At 38.6% G+C, this 14,354-nt stretch overlaps 13 non-coding genes and 62 pseudogenes across 13 annotated transcripts; all 75 read left to right on the top strand.

The window, feature by feature from the left end:
- The first annotated feature begins 17 nt into the window (after window positions 1–17).
- Window positions 18–136, top strand: LOC146151139 (5S ribosomal RNA; annotated as a pseudogene).
- Window positions 137–210: 74 nt separating this feature from the next.
- On the top strand, window positions 211–329 carry LOC146151138 (5S ribosomal RNA). The gene has a single exon (XR_014497032.1). It is a non-coding gene; the product is annotated as a 5S ribosomal RNA (ribosomal RNA).
- Window positions 330–394: 65 nt separating this feature from the next.
- On the top strand, window positions 395–513 carry LOC146151137 (5S ribosomal RNA; annotated as a pseudogene).
- A 64-nt stretch (window positions 514–577) lies between these two features.
- On the top strand, window positions 578–696 carry LOC146151136 (5S ribosomal RNA). The gene has a single exon (XR_014498364.1). It is a non-coding gene; the product is annotated as a 5S ribosomal RNA (ribosomal RNA).
- Window positions 697–760: 64 nt separating this feature from the next.
- Window positions 761–879, top strand: LOC146151135 (5S ribosomal RNA; annotated as a pseudogene).
- Window positions 880–944: 65 nt separating this feature from the next.
- Window positions 945–1,063, top strand: LOC146151134 (5S ribosomal RNA; annotated as a pseudogene).
- A 64-nt stretch (window positions 1,064–1,127) lies between these two features.
- LOC146151133 (5S ribosomal RNA) lies at window positions 1,128–1,246 on the top strand. The gene has a single exon (XR_014495680.1). It is a non-coding gene; the product is annotated as a 5S ribosomal RNA (ribosomal RNA).
- Window positions 1,247–1,310: 64 nt separating this feature from the next.
- LOC146151132 (5S ribosomal RNA) lies at window positions 1,311–1,429 on the top strand (annotated as a pseudogene).
- A 64-nt stretch (window positions 1,430–1,493) lies between these two features.
- On the top strand, window positions 1,494–1,612 carry LOC146151131 (5S ribosomal RNA; annotated as a pseudogene).
- Window positions 1,613–1,676: 64 nt separating this feature from the next.
- LOC146151130 (5S ribosomal RNA) lies at window positions 1,677–1,795 on the top strand (annotated as a pseudogene).
- Window positions 1,796–1,869: 74 nt separating this feature from the next.
- LOC146151129 (5S ribosomal RNA) lies at window positions 1,870–1,988 on the top strand (annotated as a pseudogene).
- Window positions 1,989–2,062: 74 nt separating this feature from the next.
- Window positions 2,063–2,181, top strand: LOC146151128 (5S ribosomal RNA; annotated as a pseudogene).
- A 65-nt stretch (window positions 2,182–2,246) lies between these two features.
- On the top strand, window positions 2,247–2,366 carry LOC146151127 (5S ribosomal RNA; annotated as a pseudogene).
- Window positions 2,367–2,431: 65 nt separating this feature from the next.
- LOC146151126 (5S ribosomal RNA) lies at window positions 2,432–2,550 on the top strand (annotated as a pseudogene).
- Window positions 2,551–2,615: 65 nt separating this feature from the next.
- Window positions 2,616–2,734, top strand: LOC146151125 (5S ribosomal RNA; annotated as a pseudogene).
- Window positions 2,735–2,798: 64 nt separating this feature from the next.
- LOC146151124 (5S ribosomal RNA) lies at window positions 2,799–2,917 on the top strand. Its single transcript, XR_014498362.1, has one exon. It is a non-coding gene; the product is annotated as a 5S ribosomal RNA (ribosomal RNA).
- A 64-nt stretch (window positions 2,918–2,981) lies between these two features.
- Window positions 2,982–3,100, top strand: LOC146151123 (5S ribosomal RNA; annotated as a pseudogene).
- Window positions 3,101–3,358: 258 nt separating this feature from the next.
- Window positions 3,359–3,477, top strand: LOC146151122 (5S ribosomal RNA; annotated as a pseudogene).
- A 64-nt stretch (window positions 3,478–3,541) lies between these two features.
- LOC146151121 (5S ribosomal RNA) lies at window positions 3,542–3,660 on the top strand (annotated as a pseudogene).
- Window positions 3,661–3,734: 74 nt separating this feature from the next.
- LOC146151120 (5S ribosomal RNA) lies at window positions 3,735–3,854 on the top strand (annotated as a pseudogene).
- A 74-nt stretch (window positions 3,855–3,928) lies between these two features.
- LOC146151119 (5S ribosomal RNA) lies at window positions 3,929–4,047 on the top strand (annotated as a pseudogene).
- Window positions 4,048–4,111: 64 nt separating this feature from the next.
- LOC146151118 (5S ribosomal RNA) lies at window positions 4,112–4,230 on the top strand (annotated as a pseudogene).
- Window positions 4,231–4,294: 64 nt separating this feature from the next.
- On the top strand, window positions 4,295–4,413 carry LOC146151117 (5S ribosomal RNA; annotated as a pseudogene).
- A 64-nt stretch (window positions 4,414–4,477) lies between these two features.
- LOC146151116 (5S ribosomal RNA) lies at window positions 4,478–4,596 on the top strand (annotated as a pseudogene).
- Window positions 4,597–4,670: 74 nt separating this feature from the next.
- On the top strand, window positions 4,671–4,789 carry LOC146151115 (5S ribosomal RNA). Its single transcript, XR_014496135.1, has one exon. It is a non-coding gene; the product is annotated as a 5S ribosomal RNA (ribosomal RNA).
- A 65-nt stretch (window positions 4,790–4,854) lies between these two features.
- Window positions 4,855–4,973, top strand: LOC146151114 (5S ribosomal RNA; annotated as a pseudogene).
- A 74-nt stretch (window positions 4,974–5,047) lies between these two features.
- Window positions 5,048–5,166, top strand: LOC146151113 (5S ribosomal RNA; annotated as a pseudogene).
- A 64-nt stretch (window positions 5,167–5,230) lies between these two features.
- On the top strand, window positions 5,231–5,349 carry LOC146151112 (5S ribosomal RNA; annotated as a pseudogene).
- A 74-nt stretch (window positions 5,350–5,423) lies between these two features.
- On the top strand, window positions 5,424–5,543 carry LOC146151111 (5S ribosomal RNA; annotated as a pseudogene).
- Window positions 5,544–5,617: 74 nt separating this feature from the next.
- LOC146151110 (5S ribosomal RNA) lies at window positions 5,618–5,736 on the top strand (annotated as a pseudogene).
- Window positions 5,737–5,800: 64 nt separating this feature from the next.
- Window positions 5,801–5,919, top strand: LOC146151109 (5S ribosomal RNA; annotated as a pseudogene).
- A 64-nt stretch (window positions 5,920–5,983) lies between these two features.
- LOC146151108 (5S ribosomal RNA) lies at window positions 5,984–6,102 on the top strand (annotated as a pseudogene).
- Window positions 6,103–6,349: 247 nt separating this feature from the next.
- LOC146151107 (5S ribosomal RNA) lies at window positions 6,350–6,468 on the top strand. The gene has a single exon (XR_014496213.1). It is a non-coding gene; the product is annotated as a 5S ribosomal RNA (ribosomal RNA).
- A 65-nt stretch (window positions 6,469–6,533) lies between these two features.
- LOC146151106 (5S ribosomal RNA) lies at window positions 6,534–6,652 on the top strand (annotated as a pseudogene).
- Window positions 6,653–6,716: 64 nt separating this feature from the next.
- On the top strand, window positions 6,717–6,835 carry LOC146151105 (5S ribosomal RNA). Its single transcript, XR_014498361.1, has one exon. It is a non-coding gene; the product is annotated as a 5S ribosomal RNA (ribosomal RNA).
- A 64-nt stretch (window positions 6,836–6,899) lies between these two features.
- On the top strand, window positions 6,900–7,018 carry LOC146151104 (5S ribosomal RNA; annotated as a pseudogene).
- Window positions 7,019–7,083: 65 nt separating this feature from the next.
- On the top strand, window positions 7,084–7,202 carry LOC146151103 (5S ribosomal RNA; annotated as a pseudogene).
- A 74-nt stretch (window positions 7,203–7,276) lies between these two features.
- LOC146151102 (5S ribosomal RNA) lies at window positions 7,277–7,395 on the top strand (annotated as a pseudogene).
- Window positions 7,396–7,460: 65 nt separating this feature from the next.
- LOC146151101 (5S ribosomal RNA) lies at window positions 7,461–7,579 on the top strand (annotated as a pseudogene).
- Window positions 7,580–7,653: 74 nt separating this feature from the next.
- On the top strand, window positions 7,654–7,773 carry LOC146151100 (5S ribosomal RNA; annotated as a pseudogene).
- A 74-nt stretch (window positions 7,774–7,847) lies between these two features.
- Window positions 7,848–7,966, top strand: LOC146151099 (5S ribosomal RNA; annotated as a pseudogene).
- Window positions 7,967–8,030: 64 nt separating this feature from the next.
- LOC146151098 (5S ribosomal RNA) lies at window positions 8,031–8,149 on the top strand (annotated as a pseudogene).
- A 64-nt stretch (window positions 8,150–8,213) lies between these two features.
- LOC146151097 (5S ribosomal RNA) lies at window positions 8,214–8,332 on the top strand (annotated as a pseudogene).
- Window positions 8,333–8,396: 64 nt separating this feature from the next.
- LOC146151096 (5S ribosomal RNA) lies at window positions 8,397–8,515 on the top strand (annotated as a pseudogene).
- Window positions 8,516–8,589: 74 nt separating this feature from the next.
- LOC146151095 (5S ribosomal RNA) lies at window positions 8,590–8,708 on the top strand. The gene has a single exon (XR_014494901.1). It is a non-coding gene; the product is annotated as a 5S ribosomal RNA (ribosomal RNA).
- Window positions 8,709–8,773: 65 nt separating this feature from the next.
- Window positions 8,774–8,892, top strand: LOC146151094 (5S ribosomal RNA; annotated as a pseudogene).
- A 74-nt stretch (window positions 8,893–8,966) lies between these two features.
- On the top strand, window positions 8,967–9,085 carry LOC146151093 (5S ribosomal RNA; annotated as a pseudogene).
- A 64-nt stretch (window positions 9,086–9,149) lies between these two features.
- On the top strand, window positions 9,150–9,268 carry LOC146151092 (5S ribosomal RNA; annotated as a pseudogene).
- Window positions 9,269–9,342: 74 nt separating this feature from the next.
- LOC146151091 (5S ribosomal RNA) lies at window positions 9,343–9,462 on the top strand (annotated as a pseudogene).
- A 74-nt stretch (window positions 9,463–9,536) lies between these two features.
- LOC146151090 (5S ribosomal RNA) lies at window positions 9,537–9,655 on the top strand (annotated as a pseudogene).
- Window positions 9,656–9,719: 64 nt separating this feature from the next.
- Window positions 9,720–9,838, top strand: LOC146151089 (5S ribosomal RNA; annotated as a pseudogene).
- Window positions 9,839–9,902: 64 nt separating this feature from the next.
- LOC146151088 (5S ribosomal RNA) lies at window positions 9,903–10,021 on the top strand (annotated as a pseudogene).
- Window positions 10,022–10,085: 64 nt separating this feature from the next.
- On the top strand, window positions 10,086–10,204 carry LOC146151087 (5S ribosomal RNA; annotated as a pseudogene).
- Window positions 10,205–10,278: 74 nt separating this feature from the next.
- On the top strand, window positions 10,279–10,397 carry LOC146151086 (5S ribosomal RNA; annotated as a pseudogene).
- A 77-nt stretch (window positions 10,398–10,474) lies between these two features.
- Window positions 10,475–10,593, top strand: LOC146151085 (5S ribosomal RNA). The gene has a single exon (XR_014496920.1). It is a non-coding gene; the product is annotated as a 5S ribosomal RNA (ribosomal RNA).
- Window positions 10,594–10,658: 65 nt separating this feature from the next.
- LOC146151084 (5S ribosomal RNA) lies at window positions 10,659–10,777 on the top strand (annotated as a pseudogene).
- Window positions 10,778–10,841: 64 nt separating this feature from the next.
- On the top strand, window positions 10,842–10,960 carry LOC146151083 (5S ribosomal RNA; annotated as a pseudogene).
- A 64-nt stretch (window positions 10,961–11,024) lies between these two features.
- On the top strand, window positions 11,025–11,143 carry LOC146151082 (5S ribosomal RNA; annotated as a pseudogene).
- Window positions 11,144–11,207: 64 nt separating this feature from the next.
- LOC146151081 (5S ribosomal RNA) lies at window positions 11,208–11,326 on the top strand (annotated as a pseudogene).
- Window positions 11,327–11,390: 64 nt separating this feature from the next.
- LOC146151080 (5S ribosomal RNA) lies at window positions 11,391–11,509 on the top strand (annotated as a pseudogene).
- Window positions 11,510–11,583: 74 nt separating this feature from the next.
- On the top strand, window positions 11,584–11,702 carry LOC146151079 (5S ribosomal RNA). Its single transcript, XR_014497023.1, has one exon. It is a non-coding gene; the product is annotated as a 5S ribosomal RNA (ribosomal RNA).
- Window positions 11,703–11,776: 74 nt separating this feature from the next.
- LOC146151078 (5S ribosomal RNA) lies at window positions 11,777–11,895 on the top strand (annotated as a pseudogene).
- A 64-nt stretch (window positions 11,896–11,959) lies between these two features.
- Window positions 11,960–12,078, top strand: LOC146151077 (5S ribosomal RNA; annotated as a pseudogene).
- Window positions 12,079–12,152: 74 nt separating this feature from the next.
- LOC146151076 (5S ribosomal RNA) lies at window positions 12,153–12,272 on the top strand (annotated as a pseudogene).
- A 74-nt stretch (window positions 12,273–12,346) lies between these two features.
- LOC146151075 (5S ribosomal RNA) lies at window positions 12,347–12,465 on the top strand (annotated as a pseudogene).
- Window positions 12,466–12,529: 64 nt separating this feature from the next.
- LOC146151074 (5S ribosomal RNA) lies at window positions 12,530–12,648 on the top strand (annotated as a pseudogene).
- Window positions 12,649–12,712: 64 nt separating this feature from the next.
- On the top strand, window positions 12,713–12,831 carry LOC146151073 (5S ribosomal RNA; annotated as a pseudogene).
- Window positions 12,832–12,895: 64 nt separating this feature from the next.
- LOC146151072 (5S ribosomal RNA) lies at window positions 12,896–13,014 on the top strand (annotated as a pseudogene).
- A 74-nt stretch (window positions 13,015–13,088) lies between these two features.
- Window positions 13,089–13,207, top strand: LOC146151071 (5S ribosomal RNA). The gene has a single exon (XR_014498202.1). It is a non-coding gene; the product is annotated as a 5S ribosomal RNA (ribosomal RNA).
- Window positions 13,208–13,284: 77 nt separating this feature from the next.
- LOC146151070 (5S ribosomal RNA) lies at window positions 13,285–13,403 on the top strand. The gene has a single exon (XR_014496809.1). It is a non-coding gene; the product is annotated as a 5S ribosomal RNA (ribosomal RNA).
- Window positions 13,404–13,468: 65 nt separating this feature from the next.
- On the top strand, window positions 13,469–13,587 carry LOC146151069 (5S ribosomal RNA; annotated as a pseudogene).
- A 64-nt stretch (window positions 13,588–13,651) lies between these two features.
- On the top strand, window positions 13,652–13,770 carry LOC146151068 (5S ribosomal RNA). The gene has a single exon (XR_014498360.1). It is a non-coding gene; the product is annotated as a 5S ribosomal RNA (ribosomal RNA).
- A 64-nt stretch (window positions 13,771–13,834) lies between these two features.
- On the top strand, window positions 13,835–13,953 carry LOC146151067 (5S ribosomal RNA; annotated as a pseudogene).
- A 64-nt stretch (window positions 13,954–14,017) lies between these two features.
- Window positions 14,018–14,136, top strand: LOC146151066 (5S ribosomal RNA; annotated as a pseudogene).
- A 64-nt stretch (window positions 14,137–14,200) lies between these two features.
- LOC146151065 (5S ribosomal RNA) lies at window positions 14,201–14,319 on the top strand (annotated as a pseudogene).
- Window positions 14,320–14,354: the final 35 nt, after the last annotated feature.

Raw genomic sequence — 14,354 nt, 5'->3', positions numbered from 1 at the left:
AAATGTTGACCAATACTGTCTACGACCATACCAGGTTGAATGCACCCGATTCGCGTCCGATCTCGGAAGTTAAGCAACGTCGGGTTGGTTGGTACTTAGATGGGTGACCGCCTAGGAATACCAATTGTCATAGGCAAAATATGATTTTTAAAATATATTTAAATGTTAACATTTTTAAAGATTTTAGACCAAAAAATATTGACCAATACTGCCTACGACCATACCAGGTTGAATGCACCCGATCTCGTCCGATCTCGGAAGTTAAGCAACGTCGGGATTGGTTAGTACTTGGATGGGTGACCGCCTAGGAATACCAATTGTCGTAGGCAAAATATGATTTATTTAAGTTTTTACATTTTTAAATAGATTAGACCAAAAAATGTTGACCAATACTGGCTACGACCATACCAGGTTGAATGCACCCGATCTCGTCCGATCTCGGAAGTTAAGCAACGTCTGGATTGGTTAGTACTTGTATGGGTGACCGCCTAGGAATACCAATTGTCGTAGGCACAATATGATTTATTTAAGTTTTTACATTTTTAAATAGGTTAAACCATAAAGGTTGACCAATACTGTCTACGAACATACCAGGTTGAATGCACCCGATCTCGTCCGATCTCGGAAGTTAAGCAACGTCGGGATTGGTTTGTACTTGGATGGGTGACCGCCTAGGAATACCAATTGTCGTAGGCACAATATGATTTATTTAAGTTTTTACATTTTTAAATAGATTAGACCATAAATGTTGACCAATACCGACTACGACCATACCAGGTTGAATGCATCCGATCTCGTCCGATCTCGGAAGTTAAGCAACATCGGGATTGGTTGCTACTTGGATGGGTGACCGCATAGGAATACCAATTGTCGTAGGCACAATATGATTTATTAAAGTTTTTACATTTTTAAATAAATTAGACCATAAAATGTTGATCAATACTGTCTACGACCATACCAGGTTGAATGCACCCGACCTCGTCCGATCTCGGAAGTTAAGCAACGTCGGGATTGGTTAGTACTTGGATGGTTGACCGCATAGGAATTCCAATTTTCATAGGCAAAATATGATTTATTTAAGTTTTTACATTTTTAAATAGATTAGACCATAAATGTTGACCAATACTGTCTACGACCATACCAGGTTGAATGCACCCGATCTCGTCTGATCTCGGAAGTTAAGCAACGTCGGGATTGGTTAGTACTTGGATGGGTGACCGCCTAGGAATACCAATTGTCGTAGGCAAAATATGATTTATTTAAGTTTTTACTTTTTTAAATAGATTAGACATAAAATGTTGAGAAATACTGCGTACGACCATACCAGGTTGAATGCACCCGATCTCGTCCGATCTCGGAAGTTAAGCAACATCGGGATTGGTTGCTACTTGGATGGGTGACCGCATAGGAATACCAATTGTCGTAGGCAAAATATGATTTATTTAAGTTTTTACTTTTTTAATTAGATTAGACATAAAATGTTGAGAAATACTGCTTTCGACCATACCAGGTTGAATGCACCCGATCTCGTCCGATCTCGGATGTTAAGCAACATCGGGATTGGTTGCTACTTGGATGGGTGACCGCCTAGGAATACCAATTGTCGTAGGCACAATATGATTTATTTAAGTTTTTACATTTTTAAATAGATTAGACCATAAATGTTGACCAATACTGTCTACGACCATACCAGGTTGAATGCACCCGGTCTCGTCCGATCTCGGAAGTTAAGCAACGTCGGGATTGGTTAGTACTTGGATGGTTGACCGCATAGGAATTCCAATTGTCATAGGCAAAATATGATTCATAAAATATATTTAAATGTTAACATTTTTAAAGATTTTAGACCAAAAAATGTTGACCAATACTGTCTACGACCACACCAGGTTGAATGCACCCGATCTCGTCCGATCTCGGAAGTTAAGCAACGTCGGGATTGGTTAGTACTTGGATGGGTGACCGCCTAGGAATACCAATTGTCATAGGCAAAATATGATTTTTAAAATATATTTAAATGGTAACATTTTTAAAGATTTTAGACCAAAAAATGTTGACCAATACTGTCTACGACCATACTAGGTTGAATGCACCCGATCTCGTCCGATCTCGGAAGTTAAGCAACATCGGGATTGGTTGCTACTTGGATGGGTGACCGCATAGGAATACCAATTGTCGTAGGCACAATATGATTTAGTTAAGTTTTTACATTTTTAAATAGATTAGACCATAAAATGTTGACCAATACTGGCTACGAACACACCAAGTTGAATGCACCCGATTCGCGTCCGATCTCGGAAGTTAAGCAACGTCGGGATTGGTTGCTACTTGGATGGGTGACCGCATAGGAATACCAATTGTCGTAGGCAAAATATGATTTATTTAAGTTTTTACATTTTTAAATAGATTAGACCAAAAAATGTTGACCAATACTGTCTACGACCATACTAGGTTGAATGCACCCGATCTCGTCCGATCTCGGAAGTTAAGCAACATCGGGATTGGTTGCTACTTGGATGGGTGACCGCATAGGAATACCAATTGTCGTAGGCAAAATATGATTTATTTAAGTTTTTACATTTTTAAATAGATTAGACCAAAAAATGTTGACCAATACTGGCTACGACCATACCAGGTTGAATGCACCCGATCTCGTCCGATCTCGGAAGTTAAGCAACGTCTGGATTGGTTAGTACTTGTATGGGTGACCGCCTAGGAATACCAATTATTGTAGGCACAATATGATTTATTTAAGTTTTTACATTTTTAAATAGGTTAGACCATAAAGGTTGACCAATACTGTCTACGAACATACCAGGTTGAATGCACCCGATCTCGTCCGATCTCGGAAGTTAAGCAACGTCGGGATTGGTTTGTACTTGGATGGGTGACCGCCTAGGAATACCAATTGTCGTAGGCACAATATGATTTATTTAAGTTTTTACATTTTTAAATAGATTAGACCATAAATGTTGACCAATACCGACTACGACCATACCAGGTTGAATGCATCCGATCTCGTCCGATCTCGGAAGTTAAGCAACATCGGGATTGGTTGCTACTTGGATGGGTGACCGCATAGGAATACCAATTGTCGTAGGCACAATATGATTTATTAAAGTTTTTACATTTTTAAATAGATTAGACCATAAAATGTTGACCAATACTGGCTACGAACATACCAGGTTGAATGCACCCGATTCGCGTCCGATCTCGGAAGTTAAGCAACGTCGGGTTGGTTGGTACTTAGAAGGGTGACCATCTAGGAATACCAATTGTCATAGGTAAAATATGATTATTAAAATAAATTTAAATGTTAACATTTTTGAAGATTTTAGACCAAAAAATATTGACCAATACTGCCTACGACCATACCAGGTTGAATGCACCCGATCTCGTCCGATCTCGGAAGGTACGCAACGTCGGGATTGGTTAGTACTTGGATGGGTGACCGCATAGGAATTCCAATTGTCATAGGCAAAATATGATTTATTTAAGTTTTTAATTTTTTAAATAGATTAGACATAAAATGTTGAGAAATACTGCTTACGACCATACCAGGTTGAATGCACCCGATCTCGTCCGATCTCGGAAGTTACGCAACGTCGGGATTGGTTAGTACTTGGATGGGTGACCGCATAGGAATTCCAATTGTCATAGGCAAAATATGATTTATAAAATATATTTAAATGTTAACATTTTTAAAGATTTTAGACCAAAAAATGTTGACCAATACTGTCTATGACCATACCAGGTTGAATGCACCCGATCTCGTCCGATCTCGGAAGTTAAGCAACGTCGGGATTGGTTAGTACTTGGATGGGTGACGGGCCTAGGAATACAAATTGTCATAGGCAAAATACGATTTTTAAAATATATTCAAATGTTAAAATTTTTAAAGATTTTAGACCAAAGAATGTTGACCAATACTGTCTACGACCATACCAGGTTGAATGCACCCGATCTCGTCCGATCTCGGAAGTTAAGCAACGTCGGGATTGGTTGCTACTTGGATGGGTGACCGCATAGGAATACCAATTGTCGTAGGCAAAATATGATTTATTTAAGTTTTTACTTTTTTAATTAGATTAGACATAAAATGTTGAGAAATACTGCTTTCGACCATACCAGGTTGAATGCACCCGATCTCGTCCGATCTCGGAAGTTAAGCAACATCGGGATTGGTTGCTACTTGGATGGGTGACCGCATAGGAATACCAATTGTCGTAGGCAAAATATGATTTATTTAAGTTTTTACTTTTTTAATTAGATTAGACATAAAATGTTGAGAAATACTGCTTTCGACCATACCAGGTTGAATGCACCCGATCTCGTCCGATCTCGGATGTTAAGCAACATCGGGATTGGTTGCTACTTGGATGGGTGACCGCCTAGGAATACCAATTGTCGTAGGCACAATATGATTTATTTAAGTTTTTACATTTTTAAATAGATTAGACCATAAATGTTGACCAATACTGTCTACGACCATACCAGGTTGAATGCACCCGATCTCGTCCGATCTCGGAAGTTAAGCAACGTCGGGATTGGTTAGTACTTGGATGGTTGACCGCATAGGAATTCCAATTGTCATAGGCAAAATATGATTCATAAAATATATTTAAATGTTAACATTTTTAAAGATTTTAGACCAAAAAATGTTGACCAATACTGGCTACGACCACACCAGGTTGAATGCACCCGATCTCGTCCGATCTCGGAAGTTAAGCAACTTTGGGATTGGTTAGTACTTGGATGGGTGACCGCCTAGGAATACCAATTGTCGTAGGCACAATATGATTTATTCAAGTTTTTACATTTTTAAATAGATTAGACCATAAAATGTTGACCAATACTGGCTACGAACATACCAGGTTGAATGCACCCGATTCGCGTCCGATCTCGGAAGTTAAGCAACGTCGGGTTGGTTGGTACTTAGATGGGTGACCATCTAGGAATACCAATTGTCATAGGCAAAATATGATTTTTAAAATAAATTTAAATGTTAACATTTTTAAAGATTTTAGACCAAAAAATATTGACCAATACTGCCTACGACCATACCAGGTTGAATGCACCCGATCTCGTCCGATCTCGGAAGGTACGCAACGTCGGGATTGGTTAGTACTTGGATGGGTGACCGCATAGGAATTCCAATTGTCATAGGCAAAATATGATTTATTTAAGTTTTTACTTTTTTAAATAGATTAGACATAAAATGTTGAGAAATACTGCTTACGACCATACCAGGTTGAATGCACCCGATCTCGTCCGATCTCGGAAGTTACGCAACGTCGGGATTGGTTAGTACTTGGATGGGTGACCGCATAGGAATTCCAATTGTCAAAGGCAAAATATGATTTATAAAATATATTTAAATGTTAACATTTTTAAAGATTTTAGACCAAAAAATGTTGACCAATACTGTCTATGACCATACCAGGTTGAATGCACCCGATCTCGTCCGATCTCGGAAGTTAAGCAACGTCGGGATTGGTTAGTACTTGGATGGGTGACGGGCCTAGGAATACAAATTGTCATAGGCAAAATTTGATTTTTAAAATATATTCAAATGTTAAAATTTTTAAAGATTTTAGACCAAAGAATGTTGACCAATACTGTCTACGACCATACCAGGTTGAATGCACCCGATCTCGTCCGATCTCGGAAGTTAAGCAACGTCGGGATTGGTTGCTACTTGGATGGGTGACCGCATAGGAATACCAATTGTCGTAGGCAAAATATGATTTATTTAAGTTTTTACTTTTTTAATTAGATTAGACATAAAATGTTGAGAAATACTGCTTTCGACCATACCAGGTTGAATGCACCCGATCTCGTCCGATCTCGGAAGTTAAGCAACATCGGGATTGGTTGCTACTTGGATGGGTGACCGCATAGGAATACCAATTGTCGTAGGCAAAATATGATTTATTTAAGTTTTTACTTTTTTAATTAGATTAGACATAAAATGTTGAGAAATACTGCTTTCGACCATACCAGGTTGAATGCACCCGATCTCGTCCGATCTCGGATGTTAAGCAACATCGGGATTGGTTGCTACTTGGATGGGTGACCGCCTAGGAATACCAATTGTCGTAGGCACAATATGATTTATTTAAGTTTTTACATTTTTAAACAGATTAGACCATAAAATGTTGACCAATACTGGCTACGAACACACCAGGTTGAATGCACCCGATCTCGGAAGTTAAGCAACGTCGGGTTGGTTGGTACTTAGATGGGTGACCGCCTAGGAATACCAATTGTCATAGGCAAAATATGATTTTTAAAATATATTTAAATGTTAACATTTTTAAAGATTTTAGACCAAAAAATATTGACCAATACTGGCTACGACCATACCAGGTTGAATGCACCCGATCTCGTCCGATCTCGGAAGTTAAGCAACGTCGGGATTGGTTAGTACTTGGATGGGTGACCGCCTAGGAATACCAATTGTCGTAGGCAAAATATGATTTATTTAAGTTTTTACATTTTTAAATAGATTAGACCAAAAAATGTTGACCAATACTGGCTACGACCATACCAGGTTGAATGCACCCGATCTCGTCCGATCTCGGAAGTTAAGCAACGTCTGGATTGGTTAGTACTTGTATGGGTGACCGCCTAGGAATACCAATTGTCGTAGGCACAATATGATTTATTTAAGTTTTTACATTTTTAAATAGGTTAGACCATAAAGGTTGACCAATACTGTCTACGAACATACCAGGTTGAATGCACCCGATCTCGTCCGATCTCGGAAGTTAAGCAACGTCGGGATTGGTTTGTACTTGGATGGGTGACCGCCTAGGAATACCAATTGTCGTAGGCACAATATGATTTATTTAAGTTTTTACATTTTTAAATAGATTAGACCATAAATGTTGACCAATACCGACTACGACCATACCAGGTTGAATGCATCCGATCTCGTCCGATCTCGGAAGTTAAGCAACATCGGGATTGGTTGCTACTTGGATGGGTGTCCGCATAGGAATACCAATTGTCGTAGGCACAACATGATTTATTAAAGTTTTTACATTTTTAAATAGATTAGACCATAAAATGTTGACCAATACTGGCTACGAACATACCAGGTTGAATGCACCCGATTCGCGTCCGATCTCGGAAGTTAAGCAACGTCGGGTTGGTTGGTACTTAGATGGGTGACCATCTAGGAATACCAATTGTCATAGGCAAAATATGATTTTTAAAATAAATTTAAATGTTAACATTTTTAAAGATTTTAGACCAAAAAATATTGACCAATACTGACTACGACCATACCAGGTTGAATGCACCCGATCTCGTCCGATCTCGGAAGGTACGCAACGTCGGGATTGGTTAGTACTTGGATGGCTGACCGCATAGGAATTCCAATTGTCATAGGCAAAATATGATTTATTAAAGTTTTTACATTTTTAAATAGATTAGACCATAAAATGTTGACCAATACTGGCTACGAACATACCAGGTTGAATGCACCCGATTCGCGTCCGATCTCGGAAGTTAAGCAACGTCGGGTTGGTTGGTACTTAGATGGGTGACCATCTAGGAATACCAATTGTCATAGGCAAAATATGATTTTTAAAATATATTTAAATGTTAACATTTTTAAAGATTTTAGACCAAAAAATGTTGACCAATACTGTCTATGACCATACCAGGTTGAATGCACCCGATCTCGTCCGATCTCGGAAGTTAAGCAACGTCGGGATTGGTTAGTACTTGGATGGGTGACGGGCCTAGGAATACAAATTGTCATAGGCAAAATATGATTTTTAAAATATATTCAAATGTTAAAATTTTTAAAGATTTTAGACCAAAGAATGTTGACCAATACTGTCTACGACCATTCCAGGTTGAATGCACCCGATCTCGTCCGATCTCGGAAGTTAAGCAACGTCGGGATTGGTTGCTACTTGGATGGGTGACCGCATAGGAATACCAATTGTCGTAGGCAAAATATGATTTATTTAAGTTTTTTCTTTTTTAATTAGATTAGACATAAAATGTTGAGAAATACTGCTTTCGACCATACCAGGTTGAATGCACCCGATCTCGTCCGATCTCGGAAGTTAAGCAACATCGGGATTGGTTGCTACTTGGATGGGTGACCGCATAGGAATACCAATTGTCGTAGGCAAAATATGATTTATTTAAGTTTTTACTTTTTTAATTAGATTAGACATAAAATGTTGAGAAATACTGCTTTCGACCATACCAGGTTGAATGCACCCGATCTCGTCCGATCTCGGATGTTAAGCAACATCGGGATTAGTTGCTACTTGGATGGGTGACCGCCTAGGAATACCAATTGTCGTAGGCACAATATGATTTATTTAAGTTTTTACATTTTTAAATAGATTAGACCATAAATGTTGACCAATACTGTCTACGACCATACCAGGTTGAATGCACCCGATCTCGTCCGATCTCGGAAGTTAAGCAACGTCGGGATTGGTTAGTACTTGGATGGTTGACCGCATAGGAATTCCAATTGTCATAGGCAAAATATGATTCATAAAATATATTTAAATGTTAACATTTTTAAAGATTTTAGACCAAAAAATGTTGACCAATACTGTCTACGACCACACCAGGTTGAATGCACCCGATCTCGTCCGATCTCGGAAGTTAAGCAACTTTGGGATTGGTTAGTACTTGGATGGGTGACCGCCTAGGAATACCAATTGTCGTAGACACAATATGATTTATTCAAGTTTTTACATTTTTAAATAGATTAGACCATAAAATGTTGACCAATACTGGCTACGAACATACCAGGTTGAATGCACCCGATTCGCGTCCGATCTCGGAAGTTAAGCAACGTCGGGTTGGTTGGTACTTAGATGGGTGACCATCTAGGAATACCAATTGTCATAGGCAAAATATGATTTTTAAAATAAATTTAAATGTTAACATTTTTAAAGATTTTAGACCAAAAAATATTGACCAATACTGCCTACGACCATACCAGGTTGAATGCACCCGATCTCGTCCGATCTCGGAAGGTACGCAACGTCGGGATTGGTTAGTACTTGGATGGGTGACCGCATAGGAATTCCAATTGTCATAGGCAAAATATGATTTATTTAAGTTTTTACTTTTTTAAATAGATTAGACATAAAATGTTGAGAAATACTGCTTACGACCATACCAGGTTGAATGCACCCGATCTCGTCCGATCTCGGAAGTTACGCAACGTCGGGATTGGTTAGTACTTGGATGGGTGACCGCATAGGAATTCCAATTGTCATAGGCAAAATATGATTTATAAAATATATTTAAATGTTAACATTTTTAAAGATTTTAGACCAAAAAATGTTGACCAATACTGTCTATGACCATACCAGGTTGAATGCACCCGATCTCGTCCGATCTCGGAAGTTAAGCAACGTCGGGATTGGTTAGTACTTGGATGGGTGTCGGGCCTAGGAATACAAATTGTCATAGGCAAAATATGATTTTTAAAATATTTTCAAATGTTAAAATTTTTAAAGATTTTAGACCAAAGAATGTTGACCAATACTGTCTACGACCATACCAGGTTGAATGCACCCGATCTCCTCCGATCTCGGAAGTTAAGCAACGTCGGGATTGGTTGCTACTTGGATGGGTGACCGCATAGGAATACCAATTGTCGTAGGCAAAATATGATTTATTTAAGTTTTTACTTTTTTAATTAGATTAGACATAAAATGTTGAGAAATACTGCTTTCGACCATACCAGGTTGAATGCACCCGATCTCGTCCGATCTCAGAAGTTAAGCAACATCGGGATTGGTTGCTACTTGGATGGGTGACCGCATAGGAATACCAATTGTCGTAGGCAAAATATGATTTATTTAAGTTTTTACTTTTTTAATTAGATTAGACATAAAATGTTGAGAAATACTGCTTTCGACCATACCAGGTTGAATGCACCCGATCTCGTCCGATCTCGGATGTTAAGCAACATCGGGATTGGTTGCTACTTGGATGGGTGACCGCCTAGGAATACCAATTGTCGTAGGCACAATATGATTTATTTAAGTTTTTACATTTTTAAATAGATTAGACCATAAATGTTGACCAATACTGTCTACGACCATACCAGGTTGAATGCACCCGATCTCGTCCGATCTCGGAAGTTAAGCAACGTCGGGATTGGTTAGTACTTGGATGGTTGACCGCATAGGAATTCCAATTGTCATAGGCAAAATATGATTCATAAAATATATTTAAATGTTAACATTTTTAAAGATTTTAGACCAAAAAATGTTGACCAATACTGTCTACGACCACACGAGGTTGAATGCACCCGATCTCGTCCGATCTCGGAAGTTAAGCAACTTTGGGATTGGTTAGTACTTGGATGGGTGACCGCCTAGGAATACCAATTGTCATAGGCAAAATATGATTTTTAAAATATATTTAAATGTTAACATTTTTAAAGATTTTAGACACAAAAAAAAAATTGACCAATACTGCCTACGACCATACCAGGTTGAATGCACCCGATCTCGTCCGATCTCGGAAGTTAAGCAACGTCGGGATTGGTTAGTACTTGGATGGGTGACCGCCTAGGAATACCAATTGTCGTAGGCAAAATATGATTTATTTAAGTTTTTACATTTTTAAATAGATTAGACCAAAAAATGTTGACCAATACTGGCTACGACCATACCAGGTTGAATGCACCCGATCTCGTCCGATCTCGGAAGTTAAGCAACGTCTGGATTGGTTAGTACTTGTATGGGTGACCGCCTAGGAATACCAATTGTCGTTGGCACAATATGATTTATTTAAGTTTTTACATTTTTAAATAGGTTAGACCATAAAGGTTGACCAATACTGTCTACGAACAAACCAGGTTGAATGCACCCGATCTCGTCCGATCTCGGAAGTTAAGCAACGTCGGGATTGGTTTGTACTTGGATGGGTGACCGCCTAGGAATACCAATTGTCGTAGGCACAATATGATTTATTTAAGTTTTTACATTTTTAAATAGATTAGACCATAAATGTTGACCAATACCGACTACGACCATACCAGGTTGAATGCATCCGATCTCGTCCGATCTCGGAAGTTAAGCAACATCGGGATTGGTTGCTACTTGGATGGGTGACCGAATAGGAATACCAATTGTCGTAGGCACAATATGATTTATTTAAGTTTTTACATTTTTAAATAGATTAGACCATAAATGTTGACCAATACCGACTACGACCATACCAGGTTGAATGCATCCGATCTCGTCCGATCTCGGAAGTTAAGCAACATCGGGATTGGTTGCTACTTGGATGGGTGACCGCCTAGGAATACCAATTGTCGTAGGCACAATATGATTTATTTAAGTTTTTACATTTTTAAATAGATTAGACCATAAATGTTGACCAATACTGTCTACGACCATACCAGGTTGAATGCACCCGATCTCGTCCGATCTCGGAAGTTAAGCAACGTCGGGATTGGTTAGTACTTGGATGGTTGACCGCATAGGAATTCCAATTGTCATAGGCAAAATATGATTCATAAAATATATTTAAATGTTAACATTTTTAAAGATTTTAGACCAAAAAATGTTGACCAATACTGTCTACGACCACACCAGGTTGAATGCACCCGATCTCGTCCGATCTCGGAAGTTAAGCAACTTTGGGATTGGTTAGTACTTGGATGGGTGACCGCCTAGGAATACCAATTGTCATAGGCAAAATATGATTTTTAAAATATATTTAAATGTTAACATTTTTAAAGATTTTAGACCAAAAAATATTGACCAATACTGCCTACGACCATACCAGGTTGAATGCACCCGATCTCGTCCGATCTCGGAAGGTACGCAACGTCGGGATTGGTTAGTACTTGGATGGGTGACCGCATAGGAATTCCAATTGTCATAGGCAAAATATGATTTATTTAAGTTTTTACTTTTTTAAATAGATTAGACATAAAATGTTGAGAAATACTGCTTACGACCATACCAGGTTGAATGCACCCGATCTCGTCCGATCTCGGAAGTTACGCAACGTCGGGATTGGTTAGTACTTGGATGGGTGACCGCATAGGAATTCCAATTGTCATAGGCAAAATATGATTTATAAAATATATTTAAATGTTAACATTTTTAAAGATTTTAGACCAAAAAATGTTGACCAATACTGTCTATGACCATACCAGGTTGAATGCACCCGATCTCGTCCGATCTCGGAAGTTAAGCAACGTCGGGATTGGTTAGTACTTGGATGGGTGACGGGCCTAGGAATACAAATTGTCATAGGCAAAATATGATTTTTAAAATATATTCAAATGTTAAAATTTTTAAAGATTTTAGACCAAAGAATGTTGACCAATACTGTCTACGACCATTCCAGGTTGAATGCACCCGATCTCGTCCGATCTCGGAAGTTAAGCAACGTCGGGATTGGTTGCTACTTGGATGGGTGACCGCATAGGAATACCAATTGTCGTAGGCAAAATATGATTTATTTAAGTTTTTTCTTTTTTAATTAGATTAGACATAAAATGTTGAGAAATACTGCTTTCGACCATACCAGGTTGAATGCACCCGATCTCGTCCGATCTCGGAAGTTAAGCAACATCGGGATTGGTTGCTACTTGGATGGGTGACCGCATAGGAATACCAATTGTCGTAGGCAAAATATGATTTAATTAAGTTTTTACTTTTTTAATTAGATTAGTCATAAAATGTTGAGAAATACTGCTTTCGACCATACCAGGTTGAATGCACCCGATCTCGTCCGATCTCGGATGTTAAGCAACATCGGGATTAGTTGCTACTTGGATGGGTGACCGCCTAGGAATACCAATTGTCGTAGGCACAATATGATTTATTTAAGTTTTTACATTTTTAAATAGATTAGACCATAAATGTTGACCAATACTGTCTACGACCATACCAGGTTGAATGCACCCGATCTCGTCCGATCTCGGAAGTTAAGCAACGTCGGGATTGGTTAGTACTTGGATGGTTGACCGCATAGGAATTCCAATTGTCATAGGCAAAATATGATTCATAAAATATATTTAAATGTTAACATTTTTAAAGATTTTAGACCAAAAAATGTTGACCAATACTGTCTACGACCACACCAGGTTGAATGCTCCCGATCTCGTCCGATCTCGGAAGTTAAGCAACTTTGGGATTGGTTAGTACTTGGATGGGTGACCGCCTAGGAATACCAATTGTCATAGGCAAAATATGATTTTTAAAATATATTTAAATGTTAACATTTTTAAAGATTTTAGACACAAAAAAAAAATTGACCAATACTGCCTACGACCATACCAGGTTGAATGCACCCGATCTCGTCCGATCTCGGAAGTTAAGCAACGTCGGGATTGGTTAGTACTTGGATGGGTGACCGCCTAGGAATACCAATTGTCGTAGGCAAAATATGATTTATTTAAGTTTTTACATTTTTAAATAAATTAGACCAAAAAATGTTGACCAATACTGGCTGCGACCATACCAGGTTGAATGCACCCGATCTCGTCCGATCTCGGAAGTTAAGCAACGTCTGGATTGGTTAGTACTTGTATGGGTGACCGCCTAGGAATACCAATTGTCGTTGGCACAATATGATTTATTTAAGTTTTTACATTTTTAAATAGGTTAGACCATAAAGGTTGACCAATACTGTCTACGAACATACCAGGTTGAATGCACCCGATCTCGTCCGATCTCGGAAGTTAAGCAACGTCGGGATTGGTTTGTACTTGGATGGGTGACCGCCTAGGAATACCAATTGTCGTAGGCACAATATGATTTATTTAAGTTTTTACATTTTTAAATAGATTAGACCATAAATGTTGACCAATACCGACTACGACCATACCAGGTTGAATGCATCCGATCTCGTCCGATCTCGGAAGTTAAGCAACATCGGGATTGGTTGCTACTTGGATGGGTGACCGAATAGGAATACCAATTGTCGTAGGCACAATATGATTTATTTAAGTTTTTACATTTTTAAATAGATTAGACCATAAATGTTGACCAATACCGACTACGACCATACCAGGTTGAATGCATCCGATCTCGTCCGATCTCGGAAGTTAAGCAACATCAGGATTGGTTGCTACTTGGATGGGTGACCGCCTAGGAATACCAATTGTCGTAGGCACAATATGATTTATTTAAGTTTTTACATTTTTAAATAGATTAGACCATAAATGTTGACCAATACTGTCTACGACCATACCAGGTTGAATGCACCCGATCTCGTCCGATCTCGGAAGTTAAGCAACGTCGGGATTGGTTAGTACTTGGATGGTTGACCGCATAGGAATTCCAATTGTCATAGGCAAAATATGATTCATAAAATATATTTAAATGTTAACA

Source organism: Ascidiella aspersa, chromosome 4 (genome assembly GCF_963924565.1).
Source record: "Ascidiella aspersa chromosome 4, kaAscAspe10.2, whole genome shotgun sequence".
Taxonomy (NCBI): Eukaryota; Metazoa; Chordata; class Ascidiacea; order Phlebobranchia; family Ascidiidae; genus Ascidiella; species Ascidiella aspersa.
This window is presented reverse-complemented; position numbering and strand designations above follow the sequence as displayed.